The sequence below is a fragment of the Mercenaria mercenaria genome, chromosome 8, assembly GCF_021730395.1.
Source record: "Mercenaria mercenaria strain notata chromosome 8, MADL_Memer_1, whole genome shotgun sequence".
Lineage (NCBI taxonomy): Eukaryota > Metazoa > Mollusca > Bivalvia > Venerida > Veneridae > Mercenaria > Mercenaria mercenaria.
Genome location: NC_069368.1, coordinates 26,566,670 through 26,592,411, shown reverse-complemented (window position 1 = coordinate 26,592,411; position 25,742 = coordinate 26,566,670). Strand labels below are relative to the sequence as shown.

General features: G+C 34.2%; 1 long non-coding RNA gene across 1 annotated transcript; it reads left to right on the top strand.

Moving 5' to 3' along the window:
• Positions 1-20,034: 20,034 nt before the first annotated feature.
• Positions 20,035-25,456, top strand: LOC123565809 (uncharacterized). Its single transcript, XR_006689246.2, has 5 exons — positions 20,035-22,066; positions 22,534-22,633; positions 23,150-23,248; positions 23,661-23,745; positions 24,355-25,456. It is a non-coding gene; the product is annotated as an uncharacterized LOC123565809 (long non-coding RNA).
• The last annotated feature ends 286 nt before the right edge of the window (positions 25,457-25,742 follow it).

Genomic DNA, 25,742 nt, shown 5'->3' with positions numbered 1-25,742 from the left:
TCCATTTCGAATCTAAGACTGAAAGGTTATCGGCTGTGTGGAAAAGTTGTTGTTATTGTTGTCCTAGCCTTAATTAACAACAAGATTAGCATTTTAGAAAAGCTAGTCAGTGGCCCGTTTATTACTGTAATATTCAACATAACTGAGACTGAAATGTATGTGAAGTACATATACTGGTATACCATCGAACAGTTACACAAACAACTTTCATTTTAAAAAGTCTCTTTGTATTGATATATTGCAAAAACTTTTTTTCTCATTTTAAAAATGCATTTGCATTTGCTCGCACAGAAAACAAAGTAAAACAAGACAAACGGTAACAATGATGAATACTCCCCGAAGAAAATGTTCACAAAGGGGGATAATTCAAAAACAGGGACATACAGAGTTAGGATTCTTAGTTATTGTACTACCTCTCAAAGACATTAATACATGTGTATAAAGTCAATACCTTATATATTTTCCCTGTATTTCTCCAAACAATCTTTTATACAACAGGAAGATCATTAAAATAGTGTAATCTAGAGTTATTATTCATATGTACTGTTCTCCCCTCAATGTGTTCAGTAAGAATTTAAAGTTTGAAGAAAGCATCTCTTTCATGGAAAACACAACTGGAGGTAGTTAAAAATCAGGCCAGCATCAGTTATGGTTCTTTGTTACTTCACTTCCTCCTACTGACCTCTATAAATGTGTTAAGTATTGAGTCAATTATTTATATACTTTTCAAGTAATGCAACGGAAAACTTTCATACATAACTGGAGATAATTCAAAAGGGTAAGCTAGAGATATTCCCTCATATAGTTTTCAAGTTAGGCTCTGGACAAGCATTTTTTTCACAAAAGGGTTGATATTTCAAAAATGGGGTCAGCTAGAGTAAGGCGTCTTTTGTAATGCATTTCCTCTGGTGACCTCTTTATATATATGTAAAGTATCAAGTCAATCCCTATCAAAGTTTTTGACTTAGGCTCAGGACAAGCGTTTGTTACAGAGAGGGAGATAATTCAAAACGGGTTCATCTGACTTATAGGTCCTAGTCATTGCACTTTTTTCCAAGAACCTCTATATTTGTGTAAAGTATCAACTCGTTCCTTCTTATATTTTCCAAATTATGCACCGGAAGATTGTTTTTCACATAAGGGGAGATGATTCCAAAATGGGGTCAGCTAGAGTTATTTGACATTGCACTTCCTTTCATTAACCTTTATGAATGTGTAAAGTATCAAGTCAATCCCTTGGACTCACGCCTACCCTCAATACCTTTTAAATTATGCTCCAGACAAGAAGTGTTACAGACAGACAGACGGACGGACCTCCTACATAGGGGTATTTATGTGGCTACTCTTTTGTTGTCTGTATTGTTCTTTTAGTCACGTAAATGAAAAATAGCGACATAAAAGTTTACTGAATGAACAGCATCAAGTACAGTTAAAGGTACCTATTGTTCCTATACCCCCCTACGTATGCAAGTGTAAGCTCGAACAAGGTGGCAAATATATGCTCTCTTCCGCCCCCACCCCATCCCCTCCATTCGGGAAGCATAAAAAGTCTCCATTTTATTCGATGTCTTTGGCCAGTATATGCTCACGCTTAATTGTTTTAAATTACATTTTGTAATTCAAAGGGAGACAACACAACTAGACACGACGGTAAAGATGGTATTTAGTTACAGTTTTCTACAGCAACCTTGAGTTATAGCAGTTGTATGAGACACTCGGTATATTGGTTTGAGTTGGTTTTTGTAAGAGATGTAAGTTCTACTCGGCTCTAAAGTTCAATTATAGCACTTGGCATTGAAAGACATGTAGGTTTGACTCAGCGCTCAAGCCACACTAAAACAATTCTGTGGAGCACCAGGTAAGTGAGTTGAGTTGATTTTTATACAAGATGTATGATTGACTCATTCCTCAAGCTTAACTATATCAGTTCTATCTATGGAGCACCCAGTAGAGTTGTTTGATTTCGCATTTGTGAGAAAACTGAACTGTAGAAGTTTTATTGAACACCAGGTATAGGCGTTGGATCTGAGTTTTTGTAGGTGATAAAATCAATGAATTGTTCCATTCTTAAAGGGAGGTTGATAATTACTTGACAGGTAACAACTGATATTTATAACAGAAATAGAGACTATTACTTCAAGAGTGCTAACCACTAGGCTTATGCCTGCTGCATACATTACTGATGAAGAATTTGATGTTTTCTTTAATGCTATAACGGAAGGTTTATGTCTGCTGCATGCATAACAGTTAAAAGACCTTGACGTTGTCTACACAAACAGAAACTAGTGCTTTACAGGCAACAAACCTCTAGGTGTATGCATATTAAATGCATGACATGTAAATAATTTGACGTCTTTTAACAGACAGAAACTAACGCATGACATGTAAAGACCTGGTCGTTTTCTTCAAATACAAGGACTGGTGCTGTAAATGGGCACTCCTCTAAGTTTATAACAAATTTCTTTGTACTGTCATTTGCTAGTAAAAAAAGGTTTATACAGTAGGTTGTTGATAAAACATATACAATGCAACCTTCGTAGTGCAACACCCTTCGGGAGATACAAATATTGACTGTTATGTAGAGGTTGTTGTTCTGGAGAGGTCAATTTGATAGTATATTTCAAATTAGGGAAATTTTGATGATGTTTATAGAGAGGTTTTTGCTTAAGAGAGGACCGCACTGTATGTAGAAAATACACTAAACTAGCGAGTCGCGAATTAGAATAATAAAGCATCGATTTAGATTACATTGGATTATAATTCTAGATACTCCATTGAAATTTTACATATCTTTTAAAAATTATAACACTCTGGCGTTACTTTTGCGACAAGTCCCTTTTAATTACGTGTGTAGCCGATCCAGTTTAGTTCAGATAGGTCGATCATAAGACTTACAATCAAGAGGTTGTAGGACTCGAATACCGAAGAAGGCGTAAGCTCGCTTTGATTTGAATACCGGATGAGGAATATGTTCCCCGTGATTTGAATTTGAATACAGGGTGGGCGTATGTTCGCCATTATTTTAATAACGGATAAGGCATATGCTCGCCATGATATAAATACCGGATGAGGCGTATGTTCGCCATTACTTGAATGCTGGATGAGGCGTATATTTGCCGTGGTTTGAATACCGGATGAGGCGTTTGTTTGCCATGATTTGAATGTGTCGAAGCTTATTTGCATTCTAAGATCCTTAACTATTTTCTAAAAAATATAATAACGTGAGCGAAAAGTGACATAGTTAAAGTAAATATCCATAACAGTGACAAACGTTCTGAGAAAATCCTAACTTCCGTAATTTCATTACTAAACCAAACAAAAACAAAAATAGATCAGAGATTGGAATTGAAACTCGGTTTTGGATTGATCGAAGGAAGTGTAGGGAAACCCGTAAGAGCCAATGAGACATAAGCTAGTTGGATAAAAAAAGGTAATGTTTACAATCATAAAATGTGTGTCAAAAGCATGCAATACAATGTTTTCTGTAAAATCTGGGATATTTTACAAGTGTCCGACTGATCTCTTTTGTCAGTTGGCATCATTTTGCCTGTAAACACCATTCAATCGATTTGTATGAAGAAAAATTCAAAGAAAATGGATTGAATAAGCCTAAATAAAATTGCTATTTTGATGTGTCTGAAATGATGTCTTACTGAAAGAAACACATTTTAATGGTCATCTCTCAATTTTGGGGTATGTGACAAGGTCATTTCTTTTACTGGAAGTCTATGGAAAGAAAAACAATAGCAGTGCCTGACCTTAAACAGACACCTTGCCTTAGTATATGTCTTAGAGAATGCACTGTATGTTAAAGTATTGGCTGATAAAATAGAATAATTTTTAGTAAATTTCAAGTTAGCACTAAGTCTTGATGTTTTACAGACAATAATGTGCCAGTAATGTTTATACAGTCATGTGATATGGCAAAGTAAATGTTAGAAAATAACACATCTGTTTCCATTCAGTAAACACTGGTTACAATTAAGGTAGCAGGGTACACTTCGAATTTTGGCCCCCGTCAATATTTGTAATAATTAGAACTTCGTGATTTTGGATGTCTGTAAATTAAGGTGAGAGATAATGATTATTAATTCTTTAGAAAATTTATACAGCCGATACATGTAAAATTCTGATATCAGTTGGAAAACTAACTGCTGTAGCTTTGTATGAATCAATGAGACAAAAATTCAAATCACCGAAGGATTCTGTGCTTGTTGATTGATACTCAGGAACATTTTCGCTATTTTGTGAAAAAACGAGCTGGATGGGCCCCATTCCGTTTATATCCTGAAGTTCAGTAAGGACTATTAAATTGAGAAATGCAATAAAATTGGGCATTGTTCTTGCAGCGGGATCATTGCAGGCTGTTCAAAAAGTGCAAAATTGATGATTTTGGCATGCTATTATTCATGGATGGTGTAAATCTTTCGATTTGATAACTTATTTTATTCTTGTATGAGAATCCTGATCTTGCTATATTGTTTACAAATGGAAAGGAAAAATAAGGTAAATATAATAATTGAAATATATGCGATATGAACGACAGAATAGGTTCGGCAAATTAAACATGATAGCACGATTCATGGATTCGCGGTTCCGCATGAACATCGATAAAAATTAATTCATTTCTTAAATGGATATGTTGACTAGGCGAAAGACAATCTTTTTAATAGTACACACTGGGTGGTTAGTGGTTGTCTTTTCATGGCATCTTGTAGATTTTGCTTTTATTTTAAATAAAAGTCAGCGTATCGTTCATTTAGATGCATATATATATATATAACAGAAAATATTAAAAGTTACTCCTGGACAAGTATATAATAAATAGAAAAGAAAAACATCCAATGGGTTTCTTCTATCTGTATTATTTCTGTCTACAGACAGAAATACAGATTTTATATATATATATATATAAAAAAGAAAAACTTCCAATGGGTTTCCTCTATCTGTATTTCTATCTACCTACCGGTTTCATGTCATAATCATCAGGGCAGACATATAAAAAAATGCCATAAAAAAAAAAAAAAATATATATATATATATATATATATATATATATATATATAATCTATTGTATTATGCACTGTAATTGATGATGGGATGTCATTAACTGAATAAAACATCTCAGTGACTCGCTCACTTAGATATAGAACTGACTCACACGATCACATATACTCTGAGGTAGCCCTCCTCCACCAGGTCCACAAACATCACATACACACGCACCCATAATCGTAAATCCATACGCACATCACGCACTTTTTCAATAACCCACTACTTGGGTCAATACTTGAAAGTCAACTGATTCTATGCCTCCGCATTTGTGTGGTGCAAATAGCGTTGCTGGCCGTCAGTCCGTGTGTACGTCGCGAAACTGCTCCCATACTATTAGCCTGTTATCACAGATGAATAACCTTGACGTGCAGATGACCACAAGGAAGGAATGTTTCTGTGACAATTTCCACCACAGTTATGGCCCTTTGATAGTTTTGCTATACAGAATTTAGAAAAAATCTAATGAGCCCATCTGCTGCCACACTATCAGCTTGATTTGCTTCAAACATCATTTAAACACGAACAAGCTTTATTTGATTTACCAATGACCATACAGGACAATTTTTTCCTGTGATTATTTTACCGCAGTAATGACCCTTTGAAAAATGATTGCTATAAAGGGAGGGCAAATTATTGGGGGTGGTGGGGGCGTGTTTATTTCCGTTACCAATGGAAATATTTCTATTTTCTAATATGTATAGTTATTTTAACCATTCTGTACGAATATGTCTGTTATAATTCTAAAATTGCATGGTCTGTTATTTATGTTTTAATGTTTTGTTGTATATTTGTTTATGTGTTGGAAATGGAAATAAATAGATAGATAATGTATCCCTTCGAACTATGTGGTTATGCTTACTCTTTATTTAGACAGCAATATATCGAGTGGTTGCCTGGTATGTATGTTTAGATGTTATATTTGCGTCACAACACTGTTGTCAGATCAGAATTAAAGGTTATTTATCAAAACGCAAAATACATTTTTTTTTGCGCCAGCGTGATGGTATCTAGGTGTGTCAGGTTGTCGGCAGTGTAATTGTAGCTAGGTGTGTTATGTTGGTAGTAGCGTGATCTAGGTATGTCATAATGGCGGCAGCGTGATGACATCCAGGTGTGTCATAGTGTCATATTCATGGGCGGTATGATCTAGGTTTGTCATAATGGCGGCAGCGCGATGATAACAAGGTGTATCATATTGGCGGCATAGTAATCTAGGTATGTCTAGATGTGTCATACTGACGGCAGTGTAATGATATCTAAGAGTGTCATATTGGCGGCGGCGTGATCTAGGTGTGTCATAATGGCGGCAGTGCGGTGATAACTAGGTGTGTCATGTTGGCGGTGGCGTGATCTAGGTGTGTCATAATGGCGGCAGTGCGGTGATAACTAGGTGTGTCATGTTGGCGGCGGCGTGATCTAGGTGTGTCATAATGGCGGCAGTGCGGTGATAACTAGGTGTGTCATGTTGGCGACGGCGTGATCTAGGTGTGTCATAATGGCGGCAGCGTCAGGTGTGTATAGGGTGTGTCATGTTGGCTGCTACGTGAAGGCATCATGATGTGTGATGTTGACGGTAGTATGTTGGTATCTAGGGGTACCATGATGGTGGCGGCGTATTGTTGGTAGCAGCGTGAAGTAGACAGTGGAACTAAAAATACAAACTTCAAGTAGTTACTATCTGTTTTAGATAATTGTGTAGTTAAATGCATCAAAGTACAAAGACTGAAATAAATCAACAAAATATCATCTTCTAGAAAAAAAAGTTATTTGACCCGCAATAAAACGATCCCGGGCAAAATATTTGGAAACAATAGCGTCTGTGATAGCGAGCTCGACTTTTCGAAGCATTGATCGTATAAGGTCAAAATATTACCAGAGATATTCAGACAATTAAAAAAAAACAATGGACAAGACAGAAAATGTTCCTGCATTTGTGGAATCGGATAAGTCTTGCAGTACTTATAATGGCAATGCGTGACTATGATGGTAAGCAAGTGTTCAAAGTTTCAAAGTCATATTATATCAAACAGTTTAGACAAAATATGGAAGGGTATGCCAAACTTACCTAATTTCTATGTCAAAAATGGTCATAACTGAACTAAAGTCCTTGTCCTAGTCATGTATTCTTGCCTATATACGCAGACTATGGTGGCTAACAAGTGGTCAGTTTCAAAGTCATATGACCCACAGGAGAGGCAAAATATGGACTGGTCCAAAAATGGTCATAATGCAGCCAAAATAGTTGACAGAGTTATGTACTCTTGCCTATATATGCAAATCATGATGATAAACAATTGCTCAAACTTTCACTTTTACTTTGCTTACAGATAGAAACTGTTATTATAAACAAGTGATAACAGGTTTAAAACCACGTGTCAAAAGACTTTACACAAAATGTGAACAGGTACCAAAAACTTAACCAAGATTTCTAAGTTAAAAGGGCCCATGGTTCAGCCAAAATCCTTGATGGAGTTATGTACTCTTGCCTCAAACTGGACATTATGACTGTACATACGTGTTGAATGTTTCAAAATCTTCTGTAATTCATATTTTATTTCTAAAGACCTCATCTTACAGATTTACATATATCATGACTAGTTCAGCAAAGAGTTAACAGCATGATATGTTAAACAACAAACAGACAATTAGACATATTACATGGTGACCACAGTCAGTGAATAACAATATAATATTCGTATATTCTATTGCAAGAAAAAAAAAAGCTTGTAAAAAAAAACAAAAAAAAACAAGATATTTAAAGGGAGATAAAAGCTATTTCTAATGATACAGACTTTTTGGCTGAGTTGTTTCCCTTTGTAAGACTGCTTTAGATCACACAGCTAAACAATATATAAAAAGCATATTTGGTTATTTTCATTCTTTTATAATTTTGATTTACCTTTATAATAATAGTTCGTATTATTGATAACAGCTTGGCCTGGCCTTTTCTGAATTTAAACAAATTCCATTCTAAAACTAGAGATCTATGTATTGAAGAAATGACTTTAAAGTACACTGATATCTTTATCTACAACTTGATCAGGGCTATAGAACTATTTACCGAGTTATAGAGAAAAGAAAATCAGTACAAAGTCTGATTTGTAAGACAAAGTTGTCAGTTACTACTGTATAATTTGAACACTACGTTATAGAAGTACTCCAAGGAAAACAAAGGATTTAAAAAGAAAAATGAGAATAAAAAGGCAAAAGGGGTTTAGTGCATGAGTTTTCTATCTGTGTGACCGGGTGTTATTGGAGGGTCACAGTTGGGCTTCAATATATTTTAACTTGATACAAATAATACAGAAGCGCTTTGACTTTTAATATTATGATATCAGCCGCACCATGAGAAAACCAACATAATGCATTTGCGACCAGCATAGATCCAGACCAGCCTGCGTGTCCGCGCAGTCTGGTCAGGATCCCTACTGTTCGCTTTCAAAGACTATTGCAATTACAGAAACCGTTAGCAAACAGCATGGATACTGACCAGATTGCGCTGATGCGCAAATGCACTATGTTGGTTTTCTCATGGCGCGGCTCATGTATAGTATAAATGGTAACATAAAAAGAGCATTTATGTAAATCTGGTATAATAGTAACAACACTAAATTCTTTTTCAAAGTATATCTAATTTATAAAGGGGAGGAAATCTCTCTATTGACTTTCGAAATTCTGTAACTTTTAGGCATTAACCCCTACCCTGCTAAACTATAATGAGCTTGTCCATCTTTAAATTTGGACAGTACTATTAACTGACTAGGCTAAATTTGCAGATTTCGAGTGATTCAAGGGACATAACTGAAGAGTGCAAAGGGCGATTTTTTTTAGTTGTCAAACTTGGCCGTGATATTATGCCCACAAACATTGTCACCAAGTTTGGTGAAGATCGGATGGAATCTGTTTGACTTGGAAAGCGGACATGCGTTTGAACGACGACCGACCGACCGCCACGGATGTTCACATAATACGCTCCGCTAGACGGGCGTATAAAAACTGGAAACTTAAGCAATATTTTTAATGTTTATTTATTAACGTGACATGTGCAATTTACAAATAAATAATACAATTTTCATATAATAAATTATTTGCACCCGGCCCTGTGGGCATATAAGTCACCTCATATTTTAACATATATAAAGATGTAGTGTGGACAGAGTTATCAATACATTTGTAGCAACTACAGTTTGACGCAGTCTTATCATGATATAATATTATCATGTTATAATAATAAATAACAAGAGCTGTCGGAGGACAGCAACACTCGACTATTCAACAGCCTTGTCGAATGAATAAAATAGTCGAAAAAGGGGCATAATTTTGTAAAAATGGGAAAAAGGGTTATGGAACCTTCACAGTGCTTATCAGCTCATAAAGTGAACAAGTGCGTGAAGTTTCAATCCTTTCCCATAAGTGGATAATGAAATACCAGCTTACATACAAAAACTTAACCAAAAACTGCTAAGTCGAAAAAGGGGCATAATTTTGAAAAATTTGCAAAGTTATGGGACCTATACAGTGCATGTCAGATCATGACAGTGAACAAGTGTGTGAAGTTTCAATCCATTCCCATTTGTGTGTACTGAGATACCAGCTAACATACAAAACCTTAACCAAGAATTTCTAAGTCGAAAAGGGGGCATAATTTCATTAAAAGGAAAATAGAGTTATGGAACCTGTGCAATGCAGGTCAGTTTATCACAGTGAATAAGTGTGTGAAGTTTCAATCCATTCCCACAAGTCGTTACTGAGATACCAGCTTACATACAAAACCTTAATCAAGAATTTCTATGTCGAAAAGGGGGCATAATTTTGTAAAAAAGCAAAATAGAGTTATGAAACCTGTGCAATGTAGGTCAGTTTATCACAGTGAATAAGTGTGTGAAGTTTCAATCCGTTCCTACAAGTGGTTACTGAGATACCAGCTTACATACAAAACCTTAACCAAGAATTTCTAAGTCGAAAAAGGAGCATAATTTTGTAAAAAAGCAAAACAGAGTTATGAAACCTGTCCAATGTAGGTCAGTTTATCACAGTTAATAAGTGTGTGAAGTTTCAATCCATTCCCACAAGTGGTTACTGAGATACCAGCTTACATATAAAACCTTAACCAAATCGGGACGCCGACGCCGACGCCGACGCAGACGCGGACGCCGACGCCGACGCAGACGCATGAGTGAGTCCAATAGCTCTACTATTCTATGAATAGTCGAGCTAAAAACAACTCAAAGTGTAACGAGAACATCTTTCGTCATACATATAAAAGAAATGTTTCACATTTAATACACAAAAATAGAACACGAATTTTCAGTGAAACAGACAATTTTTACGCTTTAAATATGCATCCACTAAGAACTTAGCTAATCTTCTTGGGTAAATGTTCACAAGATATACAAGTTTCTCAGAGTCGCTCATACTTATGTAAATATCCCCTAAAGCAATGTCATTAAAGTATTGCAACCTTAAATTGTTGTAAAAGGTACAGTTGATAACAAAATGGATTTCGTCTTCAATTAGTCCCGTATCACACATTTTACAGAGTCTTTGCTCGATGCGTTCTCCTATATATCGCCCAGTCTCTACTCGAATTGGTAAAATGCCACACCTTAACTGTGCAAGAAGAGATCGTTCATTACGTTTTAAATTTAAATCTACATATTGTTCTTTTTTAAATTCAGTTTTAAAAAGTCTGTAAGTTTATTTAGGTACCGTTATAACATTTTCCTTCTAGGCATTTAAGTAATAGTTCCTTATTTGCGTGTTTGCTTTGTTTAATTGGATAACTGTACGGTTATTGAAATGGTCTTTAAGACCTACTTTTGTTAAAACATCTTTCAGCTCACTGCACCAATTATTGCGACAGTTTCTATATCCGTATTAAAAGCCTGTTTTGTAATTCTAGTGTCGTCAAGTAATAATAGTCTATTCCAATAACGTATAGTTCAACGTCTGTAATTTGAAGGTATCCAGCCCATGTCTCCAGTTATAGCCAATATAGGAGCAAACCTGTGTACTCCTAAGTAGTAGCGTATCGCCCGATGTTGAACATTGTCTATGCACTGGAACTTCCTGTATCCACACACGCTCGAACAATAATCCATGATTTGCACAACACATGGATCATAAAGTTTCTCAAAGGTTTTACAGCCGAATTCCTTTAGTGATCGTAATCGTGATATGACTTTTCCAAGAGCCCTTCCCGCGCTTTTAGAAAGAATGTCAGCATTCTGGTTAAAATCGCCTTTGCAATGAAACATCACACCAAGGTATTTGTAACTATCGAGAAGTTCTAGAACATTATCACCAATTTTGAATGACTTCTCTGTAGTCGAAGCGCGACATTTAGATTTATCAGTATTGATTAGTACGCGCCATCGTCTACACCAATCACGTAACTTGTCTAGAATGCGCTGCAGGTCTTCCTCTGTCTTTGCGATACAAACAATACCGTGTGAGATTATGGATGACAATGGGAATGTAGTACGCAATGAGCAGGAAGTTTTGGACAAATGGAAGCGAGACTTTGAAAATTTATACAATGGTACAGACAACAGTGAATTTGACAGTGTGCATTATCATCAATCTAAAGTTCACAAGTTGCTTATTGAAAACAATATGAATGATCCGCTCTATACATCGAATATATCGCTATATATCGCTGAACGGAAATATTACGTTTGAGGAAATAAGCAAACTTGTTATGAATGCAAAATCTCGTTCTGCGTGTGGATTTGATGAAATTCCGTATTTTGTGTTGAAGTGTCCACCAGTTATCGCCATTCTGAAAGAACTATTTCAGTTAATATTCGATACAGGTATCGTTCCTTCAATTTGGCGAAAGTCTATAATTTGTCCTATCTTAAAGGATGCATCATCAGACAAGAGAGTACCCATGAACTACAGAGGTATTAGTTTGTTGTCCTGTGTGAGTAAACTTTGTACTGGATTTATCAATAAAAGACTGTGTCAGTATCTGGAGGAAAACGAAATACTAGAAGATGAACAAAATGGATTTCGAAGAAACAGGTCTTGCGAAGACCACGTGTTCACTTTGAATGGGACAATACGTAACAATTCCACTGTGTTCACGGCATTTATCGACCTACGTAAATGCTTTGACTTTATCGATATAGACGGGATGTTGTACAAATTATTGCTAAATGGAATTGACGGGAAGCTGTATACTTCTATCAGAAATATATACCAGCAATCGAGTGCGTGCGTTCGTGTGAATAGTATTATCCCTCCTTGGGCCCATCTTGTTTATTTTTTCCCAGAACTCGTTCGGGTTATTAGTTGTCATAGTTTCTACTTCTATTGCTTTTGTTCTTCTGTAAGAACGTTCCGTTTGACGTAACGTCTTATCAAATAGGTCCCGAGCTGTCATATAATCTCGTCTTAATGCCGTTTTCACACGATTATTTCCATTACATTTTATAAACTCCTGCTCTTTCTTACATAAGGAATTCCATAAGTCTGATAATGTATCGTTCCAGTAGGGTTTCTTAATTTTATGTCTTTTATTCGTAGAAGGGGCTTGATATTTCGGTATTTTCATATCCGTTTCTGCAATAATTGATTCACACAAGTCAATATAAATTCCGTCAATATCACTCTGTGAGTCACGGCAACATTCAATCCGCGATATACAGTTTATAATAGCAACCCGAGCGAGTTCACTATCCATGAAATCGTCTAGCACAGTTCTAACCTTAAATTTTTGTCGTCTGGTCTCTTGACCAGCAGACGATAATTGGCCTATTATCCGAATAGGCTGTATAGAATGTTGTGAAGTCTCTTACTCTAATGATGCCCATCTATACAAAATTATTTAATATTATTTTTGATAGTGGTATAATACCCGAAAGTTGGACAATAGGATCAATAAAACCTATCTATAAAAGTAAAGGAGACCCACAGTTACCAGAAAACTACCGTCCGATTTCATTACTTAGCTGTCTTGGAAAACTTTTTACCTGTATTATAAATAATAGATTAAATAAATATGCAGAAAGTAGAAACTTGGTATCAGAAACTCAGGCTGGGTTCAGAAAAAAAAATTTCACCGTGGATAACATATTTATATTAAAAAGTTTAATTGATATTGTAAAATCTGATAAGAAAAAAATTATACTGTTGTTTCATAGATTTTAAGCAGGCCTTTGATTCTGTATGGCGCACTGGTTTGTGGATGAAACTGAAAAACGAAAACATAAATGGAAAATGTTTTAACTTAATTTACAATTTGTACCAAAATATAAAATCAAAAGTGATAACTTCGGAAGGATCATCTCCATATTTCAATTGCCTCGTTGGGGTACGACAAGGTGAAAATTTATCGCCTTTTTTATTTTCTATTTTTCTTAACGATCTAGAGCTATTTTTAGATGAAAAAAATGTTAAAGGAGTTTCAAAACATTATTTTGTTGATGGTGCACGTACGTTTTTAAAAGTGTTTTTACTCCTCTATGCAGACGACACAATTATACTTAGTGATAGTGAACAGGACCTACAACACGCATTAGATATATTTAAAGAATATTGTGATCAATGGAAGTTAAATATAAATATAAATAAAACAAAAATTCTGGTTTTTAGTAAAGGCAGAACAAAACATAACATTAAATTCAAAATCGGTAATAGTGACTTGGAGGTTGTCTCAGAATACAAATACCTTGGGCTCTACTTTTTTTAAATCGGGAAGTTTTTACAAAACAAAGCAAAAAATAGCAGAACAAGGTAATAAGGCAATGTTTGCATTGTTAAGGAAAATTAAAACCCTATCATTACCATACGACTTGCAAATTGAGCTTTTTGAAAAAACAGTTAAACCGGTATTACTTTATGGAAGTGAAATTTGGGGATTTGGCAACATGGAAATATTAGAAAAAGTACAACTTAAATTTTATAAATATATTTCTAACTTAAAAAAGTCAACGCCCTCTTACATGATTTATGGGGAACTAGGAATAACACTATTAGAAGTTGACATAAAAACAGAGTCATTGATTACTGGTCACGTGTAATCGAAAACATTGATAGTGATAAAACTACTAAATTAGCATCAAAAATATATTCCATGATCTATACACTTCATTCAGATAATTATTTAAAATCACAATGGCTAGAAAACATTAAGCAATACTTATGTCACCTAGGATTCTCCGGTATTTGGTATAGCCAAAGCTTTATAAATAGCAGGTGGCTAATTAAGTCCACTGGTCAAAAGTTAAGAGACACGCTCATACAAAAATGGATGTCAGATATAAATAATACTTCTGCATCTAATATTTATAAATACTTAAAAACAGAATTTAAACAGAGTGCATATATTAACAAGCTTCCCACACATTTAGGTCAACGAATAATGGCATTTATGACTCGAAACCACAATTTACCAATTGAAACAGGTCGTTGGAGTAATATACCCTAAAATGATAGAAAATGTACAGTTTGCAATGATTTAGGTGATGAATATCATTTCTTCCTTGTATGCCCATTATTTAAAACAGAAAGAAAACAGTTAATAGATAGAAATATTTATACCAGACCTAACATGATAAAATTTATAGAACTACTTACGTCGCATAACTCCATAAAACTTAAAAAAGCTAGTTTATTTTGCAACATTATTATAAAGCATTTCATAAAAAAGACTAATTAGCTAATCAATGTATGCAACTAATTTAACAGTAGTTACTTTATACTACTGACTCTATTTAGGTCCCTAATTTCACTAAGTGCCAATCTAAGTATTCATGTCATTTAAAATACGTCAAGTTACATATGTCCCAATTACTACAGCTTAAAAGTGTACATATATAGTTACAAAAGACTGATGAAAGTAAACTCTTTAAGTGTCCAAGTGCAAACACAGATCATTTGATATATTTGAAAAAATATATACGCCTCAATTTCTATTATTAATAGTTTATCTTGTTTTGTTTGTCTGTTTGTCTGTTTTTGTTTCGTTTTTTGTCTTTTTTCTGTGTTTGTTTGTTATCTGTGTTTGTTTAAAACTTTTGACATGTATATTCATACATACATGTATTTGTAATGTGTAGTATATTGTTTTTGTACATAACCGTATAAATCTGTAAATTTTGTATATAGAGCAAACTTAAATTTGACGCCTTTTGCAAGTCTAATTTCATTTTCGCTTTCGGTATTAGGCTTGCCTTTTCATTAAGGTGTTAAATAAATGATATCTCTCTCCATTAAAAGTTCGCAATATATTCCATATTTAAAACTCTACAGTTTCTAATCATTAATCAGTATAAATAATTGTGAAAAAACACAAACTGTTATAAAAACTCATCTGATGTTTCCTTTAATCAAACTTATAAAAGTAATGTTCATTGCTACTGTTCTCCAGCAACATGTTTCCTTTAATCATATTTGTAACAGTAATGTTCATTGCTACTGTTCTCCAGCAACATGTTTCCTTAATCATATTTGTAACAGTAATGTTCATTGCTACTGTTCTCCAGCAACATGTTTTCCTTAATCATATTTGTAACAGTAATGCTCATTGCTACTGTTCTCCAGCAACATGTTTTCTTAATCATATTTGTCTCAGCAACAGTTTCTTAATCATATGTAACAGTAATGTCATGTACTGTTCTCCAGCAACATGTTTTCTTAATCATTTTCTCCAGCAACTGTTTCCTTTAATCATATTGTAACAGTAATGTTCATTGCTACTGTTCTCCAGCAACATGTTTTCTTTAATCATACTGAACAGTAATGTTTATTGCTACTGTTCTCCAGCAACATGTTTCCTTTAATCATATTTGTAACAGTAATGTTCATTGCTACTGTTCTCCAGCAACATGTTTTCTTTAATCATATTTGTCTCCAGCAACATGTTTCCCTTTAATCATATTTGTAACAGTAATGTTCATTGCTACTGTTCTCCAGCAACATGTTTTTAATCATATTTAACAGTAATTTATGTACTGTTCTCCAGCAACATGTTTCCTTTAATCATATTTGTAACAGTAATGTTCATTGCTACTGTTCTCCAGCAACATGTTTTCTTTAATCATATTTGTAACAGTAATGTTCATTGCTACTGTTCTCCAGCAACATGTTTTCTTTAATCATATTTGTAACAGTAATGTTCATTGCTACTGTTCTCCAGCAACATGTTTTCTTTAATCATATTTGTAACAGTAATGTTCATTGCTACTGTTCTCCAGCAACATGTTTTCTTTAATCATATTGTAACAGTAATGTTATTGCTACTGTCTCAGCAACATGTTTTCTTTAATCATATTTGTAACAGTAATGTTCATTGCTACTGTTCTCCAGCAACATGTTTTCTTTAATCATATTTGTAACAGTAATGTTCATTGCTACTGTTCTCCAGCAACATGTTTTCTTTAATTATATTTGTAACAGTAATGTTTGTTGCTACTGTTCTCCAACAACATGTTTCCTTTAATCATATTTGTAACAGTAAGGAGAACAACATGTTTTCTTTAATCATATTTGTAACAGTAATGTTCATTGCTACTGTTCTCCAGCAACATGTTTTCTTTAATTATATTTGTAACAGTAATGTTCATTGCTACTGTTCTCCAGCAACATGTTTCCTTTAATTATATTTGTAACAGTAATGTTCATTGCTACTGTTCTCCAGCAACATGTTTTCTTTAATTATATTTGTAACAGTAATGTTCATTGCTACTGTTCTCCAGCAACATGTTTTCTTTAATCATATTTGTAACAGTAATGTTCATTGCTACTGTTCTCCAGCAACATGTTTTCTTTAATCATATTTGTTACAGTAATGTTCATTGCTACTGTTCTCCAGCAACATGTTTTCTTTAATCATACTGAACAGTAATGTTTATTGCTACTGTTCTCCAGCAACATGTTTTCTTTAATCATATTTGTTACAGTAATGTTCATTGCTACTGTTCTCCAGCAACATGTTTTCTTTAATCATATTTGTTACAGTAATGTTCATTGCTACTGTTCTCCAGCAACATGTTTTCTTTAATCATATTTGTTACAGTAATGTTCATTGCTACTGTTCTCCAGCAACATGTTTTCTTTAATCATACTGAACAGTAATGTTCATTGCTACTGTTCTCCAGCAACATGTTTTCTTTAATCATACTGAACAGTAATGTTTATTGCTACTGTTCTCCAGCAACATGTTTCTTTAATCATATGAACAGTAATTTCATTGCTACTGTTCTCCAGCAACATGTTTTCTTAATCATACTGAACAGTAATTTTCATTGCTACTGTTCCCAGTATCTGTTATACATGTAGTTTAAAATTTCATTTATACTATTATACATGTATTATCGAATTAGAGTTATAAAAATTATGGAAGACAATAACAATGGCCGTTTTCCTATGTGTCACTGTTTGTTAAATGTATGTATTTGTATATATTATATGCTGTTAATGCTGCCCACATAAGTGGGACTTAACATTTGCTTGAATAAACTTGATAAGTGCAGAGTGATCCGGCAATCTTGATTGTTCGCCCAGCAGACCGTGTAATCCGTTTTGATCGACAATAGATTGCATAGTTACAACTTTAAAAGAAGTGCATGTTGAAAATGGATCATGTGGGATACAGATAAAGTCAACAACTGCCTTCCCTTTGCGAGACACTGAAGTATAATTGTTACAATTATTTGATAATCTACCATTTAACACACAAAACTTGGCGTCATTTAAAAATTCAATTAATTCGTGCCCGTGTTGATTTATGCTCGTATCTAAAACTTGCCTCGGGGGAATATCATCAAATCTGCTGATAATATCGGACATATAGACCCTATTCTTGCATTAAAATCGCCAGCCATGAAGAAACCATCACACTCGCTATTTAAGTATATTTGAGACAAAAGATGAGCATAAAAAGTCTGAGCGTCTACCGCGTGTTGAGTTTTCTGGAGGTAAATAACACGAGTACACAATAAAATCGTAGTCTGTATTTCTATTCACAAATTTTACTCCTAATAACCCTTCCTTTGATTTATCAATTATAGATAAATCATAAATTTGAAAGATCCATGATTTTACAAGTAATCCTACGTCTCCGAAAGGTTTTGGGGCATTAACATGAATATCTTGCCTATTGTGACCTAACCATGTATACCCAGGCACATTGATTACGTCATCATTGCCAAGATGAGTTTCGCAGACTGAGATAATACCACTGTTTAATCCATTCACTACGTTAATCCGAAGGGTATTGTTTTCATTAGTCCAACCACACACATTAACGTGGGCTAGACTTATAGACCCGGGTCGGGATTCGCACTAGTCGTCGCCACGTTCGTTCTGTTGATCACGTGAAGTGTGATCACTTGTGTATTGATCACGTTGATATTGACGTTGAGCGTTAGGATCCACTTCCTGTTGTTCCCGTGTTGATCGCTGTTTGATACGTCCGCTTGCGTCCACACGTAGCGAGCGTCCATGCGGTAGATTATGCAGAACTGCGCGTGCATTCATTTCAATCAGCCGCTCTACGCGTGATTTACTGCTTTTCACATGCGCATGCTTGTATTTTTCAATGAATCTTAGTTCTGACTTTTTTCTAAGCAAAGTGACTTTCTGTTCAAGGGTCTGAACACTGAATTTCAAGACTGGTGGTCTATCATGGAATCTTGCAGGTAAACGTGTAGTCGCCGTGACCGTCCTCTGATTCTGTGACCTGAATACCACAGACAGTGAGACAGCGATTTGGGTCATTAAGCGGATTACCCCTATTACTGAGGCCGTTAAGTGACTGGCCATCTTCATCATTGTTACCGTTATCGCTCATCGTCGATGTAATTCCCGTTTGCTCGAGGGCAGAAATACGGTGCTGCAAAGATTGAACAGTTGTCAGTACTTCATTAATACGATGGGTTTCCGTAGCAATGTCAAGGCTGAGTTCATCTCGTAATGCACGAATTTTAGTGTCGATATTCGCCATAAGTTCTTCTCTCATCTTGTCCAGTTTCGATTCAAACATTTTTCTCATATGTTCTTGCCCTAACTTAATATCAGTTACTGCCTGTACTAAGAAAGTTAGCTGCTGTTTCTCAGACATTTCTGTATTTAAAGGTGCTTTACCTGGGGACGATTGTTCTTTTCCCGCCATCTTTGCTTGATTTGAAACAGACTCCAAATTCAAGAAAGCGCTACTGTCAGCCTCCTCCACTTTTTCTGCCACTATACAGTTATCACTATCATAAAGCACACTATTTGTCTCGTTCAAAACCTCACTTAAAACTACGTGTTATCCGAATTCAAATGATCAGCTTTGAAAAGTTTGTTTTTGTTTTTGTTCAGGTTTATATCCGAATCACTGCCACTACCACTTCTTCTATATCTCCGCTTATTTCGTTTGTTATTTCCCATCACATTGACATGCTTTTATTAATCCATTATTTGATAATAAAACCTTCACGATTATCCATAGAGTGGAACATATATCCAAAATTTTCAAAATAAATTTTCATAGTTCAAAATTTGGCGTCCATTTCGAGCACCTGGCCCCGTGTTCACAAAACATTTTTTGGTCTCAGCTGAGTTTGAGTTTGAAATTTTAATATCAATTTTACTAAAATTTCAAGGTTTAATTCCAACTGAGACTGACCATCCTTACTGAATAATTGCTTGAAAATGGTTATGAACTTGAAATTTAGTTTTAATCATGCCATTTATATATAAATGACAAATAAAGTTTCGTTATCAAACTCAGCTGAGACTGAAAATGTTTTGTGAACACAGGGCCAGTTCACACCTTCAATATATATATATATATATATATATATATATATATATATATATATATATATATATATTTGTTATCAGTACTGTGTTATAGTATTAGAATGCTTTCAGTGGGTTACAGTAATGCATTTGTTTATTTTATGGACTGCACACGTCCAGTATCAAATAAACAGTCCAGTATTAAACAAATATTGGACTCCACGTGGAAAATAATGTAAGTTGAGTCCCAATTAAAGCCGTCCAATATTAAAATTACAGTACTGCGAGTACAAAGGACTGACGTATAATACGTCATTACAGTGTTTTAAAACACATGTAATTATTATATTATTAACCTTCTATATTCATCCCTTCTAGCACTATCCAATCTGATATAAGTACGTTCATCTTAAACTTGTCTGCTCTCTTAACCAACGGTGTATGGTCCGAGAATTCATTGAAATCAGCAACTGTAAAATCGTTAATGTAAAAAAGTTTTCTTGCCTACATAATGATAATGTTCAGGTGATCGATCACGCTGCTACCGCGTTCACAACAAAATGGGTTCTAACATACCGTTATATATCGGTATTCCAGTGCTTTTGCAGGGATCATGTAATTGTAGTCCGTGCGAATAACTGACCGAGTCATTCGACACGCGTTTTAACGGGACGTCTTGCACATATGAATCGCCATTTCACCACGACATAGGGCTATATTCATAGACAATACTCCAACACCACTCATTGAGTACACTCAAATAAATTGCCTAACAGTCACGTCTTTACTCAGGAAAGATTCCATTTGTATTCATAAAGGTGAGTGACAGTCGAGTCAACTCCCAAGAGTGAGTGACTGTTGAGGGAGGTCCTGGGGACCCTTGAGTGTTTCTCAAGGTCTCATAATGTAAGTTTAGATGATTAATTTACAATATTTAATTAATTTGAAGGTAAGATAACAGTGTCATGTTAAAATGGAAGTTCATATTTGTGCAAGGTATTTTGGAAAAATATATTATGTTCTTTTTTAATACATGTTGTTGAGGACGACGAAAACGCAAGAACCCAACAAATTAAAAGACTGTTTAATTAATAGAAATGGATATAGGAAATCAAATCTACATCTACGAAACCTAGCCTAACGCGGCTCATCAATCACTCCCAGAAACACGCGTCGTAGTAACAAATATTTACATTTCACAAGCCTAGATATCGGTTAATAAATACTAAAAAATATAAACAATCCGTCAAATTCAATGTCACGAAGAACCTATCATTATTAAATCTCATTGTTTAAATGACAACGGAAACATTTATTTAGTAAAAAGATATGAGCCGTGACATTAGAAAACCAACATATTGCGTTTGCAGTCTGGTCAAGATCCATGCTGTTCGCTTTCAAAGCTTATTGCAATTAGAGAAACTATTAGCGAACAGTATGGATTATGACCAGACTGCGCCGAAACGCAGGTTGGTCTGGATCCATGCTGGTCGCAAACGCACTTTGTTGGTTTTCTCATGGTGCGGCTCAATTGTGTTTTTAGTAATAGAAAATTAAAAAAAATACGCGGGCTGGCAGTCGAGAAACACCAACAACTAATGGCAGAGTTAAGAATTCAGTTGTTTAAATAAATTTCAATTTCAGCGAAAAATAAACTCTATATTTCTAAGTATGAATTAAATTCTACTAATGCAGATGAGTAGACTGGCTGATGGACGGACGAACGGACGGAAGGACGTATTATAAAACAAGTAGACGAACGGACTGACGGATAAACATACAGAAGAGCAATAAAATGACAACTTCCAACTACAAAAGTAATGATCAGTACTTTCGCATATCTTTGATGTTATTTTCATATAAACCGTTATAGCGAGCGCGTAGATCGCCTTACGGCAATGTGTAGGCGAATATAACAAAGGTGTGCCGAATGGGGCAAAGTGATGTAGCTGAAAAATTTTCCTCTCGTCTTGGCGCCGCCATTTTGGGTGCCGCCATTTTGTTCTACTTCCGTCAAAGTCGGGAAAATTGTTTTGTTTTTTTTAATTTTATATTCGAGTTACAATCTCTATGTTTATTAGGTGCCTTTATTTTTAAAAAAAGTTATGTTATGTAGGCATAGTACTAGAGCCGATTTACGCAATCGAATACCGCCGGAAGTAGAACATTTATGTTAACACCGGTTTCGTATTTTCACGTGAAAACGGCCGAAGACTGAGAGGTTATCAACAAATTATAAGTTTACGGGTACCATGAGGATTTTTCATGCATTTAAACGGTAAGTATAATGTTTATGGATTATTCAATACAGTATGAAAGGAAACTGTTACGCTTTAAATGGAAATTTTGAAAGAAAAGTCGATAAGAAAATATTGACTTTCTACTTTCACTTTTATTGTCGCTTTTTAAATTGCCCAAAAATGTTCTTTCTATTAATTTGTTTTTTCTTGTTTTTTTGTTTGTAGATACATAATCCTATGACAAATTGATGTTTGAAATGACAGCTTATTTAAAGCATCTGTGATTAACTGGGCCTAAGTTTACCGATTTTTCCTTTTAGAGTGACCTTTGACCTTATAATAGCTTATAGTCTGTTCTATGTATTTTAGCTGTAGTCAGAACAGAATGTAATTGAGATAAAATGAATTTTCAAAATAAACTGTTGCAAATTGTAGGAAAAGAATAATATAATATATTTATTATTATAAGTTATTGAAATATTATATTATAATTACCTCATTTCAGAAAGAAGTACAAGCGAACAGATGACACATTAAAGTGGCTGCAGAAGCTTGAAAAGTTTGATAGAGCAGGGGCAGTCAAAACAGTGGGATACTACTTCTATGTAATTTCTTTTTAAAGGCAATTTATACATGATGGAAGGGTATCTCATACAATGTTTTACAATTTACATGTAGTTTTATCTCTATGATGTTGACAGTAAACAAGTCAGTGACATCTAATTAATACTTCAAGTCTTGTAAACTATTGACAGTTGATATATATATTAGACAACATTTGATAAAATGCAATAGCCTATCAATATTAAAAAGAGCAAACAGTTGACAATTAACAGGCAGGTCATTCTTTTAAATGACACCATAAATAAACTTTCATAATTTGTTTTTCTTCAACTTCTGGATTTAGACTGGAAGCCATTCCAAACTATGAACTGGTAAATTATATAAGGAGTCATGTAATGATTATGGATGGGATACATTATACGTTAATGGACAATAATAATTTGAAATAATAATATTTTTTAAGATCAAGGTGTTAAGGTGATTTTATAAAGATGGTGTTATGGTTTTTGCATGATGATTGTTAACTGTTCACAGATTTTATCATTTATATATTTCAGGGTGTCCAACATGTCTAGTCAGGTGGACAGAAGTGAAAGATGGTCTGATGGTACAATGATGTACAAATGATACTCTTTAACAAGTTTAACATGTCAAGGGTAATATAATGCCAGTTATTAAAATTACATTCCTCTAAACATTTAACAGATACACATTGTAAATGTCATTAAAATGATTTTATGAAGTTTCATGAAAGATGGTACAGCCAACCATTTTGAATCAAGAAATTTTGACTTAGGTAAAGATATCTATTCAGACTTCTTAACTCTTAGCCTTTCATATGATACAGAGATAAAAGTACTATTATTGTCAGCCACTAACCATGTTTCAAAGCTTTTTAATACACTATAGCATTAACCATTTTGTTTAAATATCTTTTTAATGCAATGTTTTCTTGATATCTGTCACTTGATGTTTTCAATGGATTAGAGTCCTAATTTAATGTAAAATCTGTAAATTTCAGTAACTGAAGTACAAAATTTGTACTAGGAAGCTGTTTCTTTATTTCAGTGTAAAATGTTCTGTGGATTCATATGATGAGAATGCCAGTGTTGACCTGTATGACTTAATTAAACACAGATATTGATACCTTCAGGTAATTGTTTACAATATTCAAAGAGTTACAATGTAATTCAGTTATTGATTTGGTATATATCACTTCTAGAGGCTTGTGTAAAGTTTATTTCACATGAGACCAAGGGTCAAGTATGATATATAAACTTTACACTTACAAAAAGAAATTATACAGTACCAAATAATTACAGACTTATGACTGTAACTTTCCAAATATCTTACATTTTTCTCCTGAAATTGATTAAAAAGGTAAACACAATTCTATTGTTACAAGCTTAAAAAGGTGAATGTAAGATACAAATTATGAAATGTCAAGTATAAGGTGTGTTATTTTCAAAGTATTTAAGATATAGAATAAAATATAGCCTGCCATCATAATATTCCAAAATAAGAAGTGTGTCATACATATATTTTAGGTCAAATAGTAAGGTCAAGTGAGTGACTTAGGGTCACTATTGGCCTCTTCATATATTCTACTAAAATGGGTCTTATGCATAAGATATGTTGAAGTTTTATTAATCCAGTAACACTTTTATCTTACCTTATATTCAGAAATATACATATTTTGAATATTAAAGAGCTGCAGACACCTCGAATACAGAGTTACTACAATATGCATTTCTTTCTTCAGATATATACCTGTGAAATCTTCAGTGTCACCGTTCAGCTGTTGTTCAAGATCAGTGTCTGCAGCTTGCACAGTTTAGTATAGAGGAGCCTCCTGAATCAACTTTGTTACATATTTGCTGTTATTGTACGACACACATGTAGAGAACAGCAAGTCCTGTCCAGCGGTGCATGTAAATGTGATTCAGAAACTTTGAGAATATGTAAACATTACACTGTTATAATGTTCAAAATACTGTCTTGTAGTGTATCAGTACTGTTTTGTCTCAGTTTATAGCACAGTATGTTCACAAATCAAACTTAAGACCATAGTGATCAGTATTATTAAAATCATTAATGATTTGTATGGTGACAAAATTTAATTTCATGCAATACCACAGTAAAACGTTTGATAATTTTTGCTTTTAAAGTTGTAAGTTTAAGGTTGGCATAAATTGTTTTTTTTTTCTTTCATAAATCTAAAAAGTGATTGGTCATTATAACTGCAATATCATTTTAGTATGACAAAGTTTATATTGAACTAAAACACTAATGTAAATTTTTGAACTAATCAATGCATTTTCTTCAGTCTTAAAACATTTGTTTATCGTATGTGTCATGGCCCATAACTCCTCCATATTACTTGTGTTTTGTCCTTTTTCATTTCACTGAAGAGTAGGTAGAGGTATTGCACATCCATTTTTTAGCATCCTGATTTTGTAAAGTGTTGTATGTAAGGTTTTATCTCGGAATTATGTCTCATCTAAAGGTGGAGAGAGGTATTAATTATGCCTTCTCGTCTATCCGCATTAAGCCTGTCTGGCTTTAAGAGGACAAGCTGCTGGCCAGATTTTGATGAAACTTCACAGGACTGATCAGTACCAAGCATAGTGTTGTGCATATCGCTTGCATGTTTCGTTTTGATGCACTAAATTGCAGCCAGAGCTAAAAATAGAAAAATCTTATCGGCTTTAACAGGTTAAAACTACTTAACAGATTTTGATGAAACTTCACGAGTGATCAGTACCAAGTATATTTTTGCATATCACTGACACTTTCCATTTTGCTGCACAAAATAGCCGCCACAGCTAAAGGTATACATAGATTGGAGACATGTTTTGTCATAAAAATACTACCTTCCACTTTGTTAATGAAAAATGTAACAAACTCTTACAATTGCAAACTGTAATAATTTGACATTAAATGCACTAGTTCCATAACTGCATTTGGCTTTTTCATAATTATTGCCCTTTTCTTACCATAGCAATATTTTGTGTAACATGTTACTTCATTAAGCATCATAAGATCAGAAAGTTCTATGACTCAGAAATGTTGGCCCTTTTGTACTTGTCATGAGTATGTTTTCAGTATTTTAAATTGTCATTACTTTTTGTTGTGCCAGTTTACGGAAAT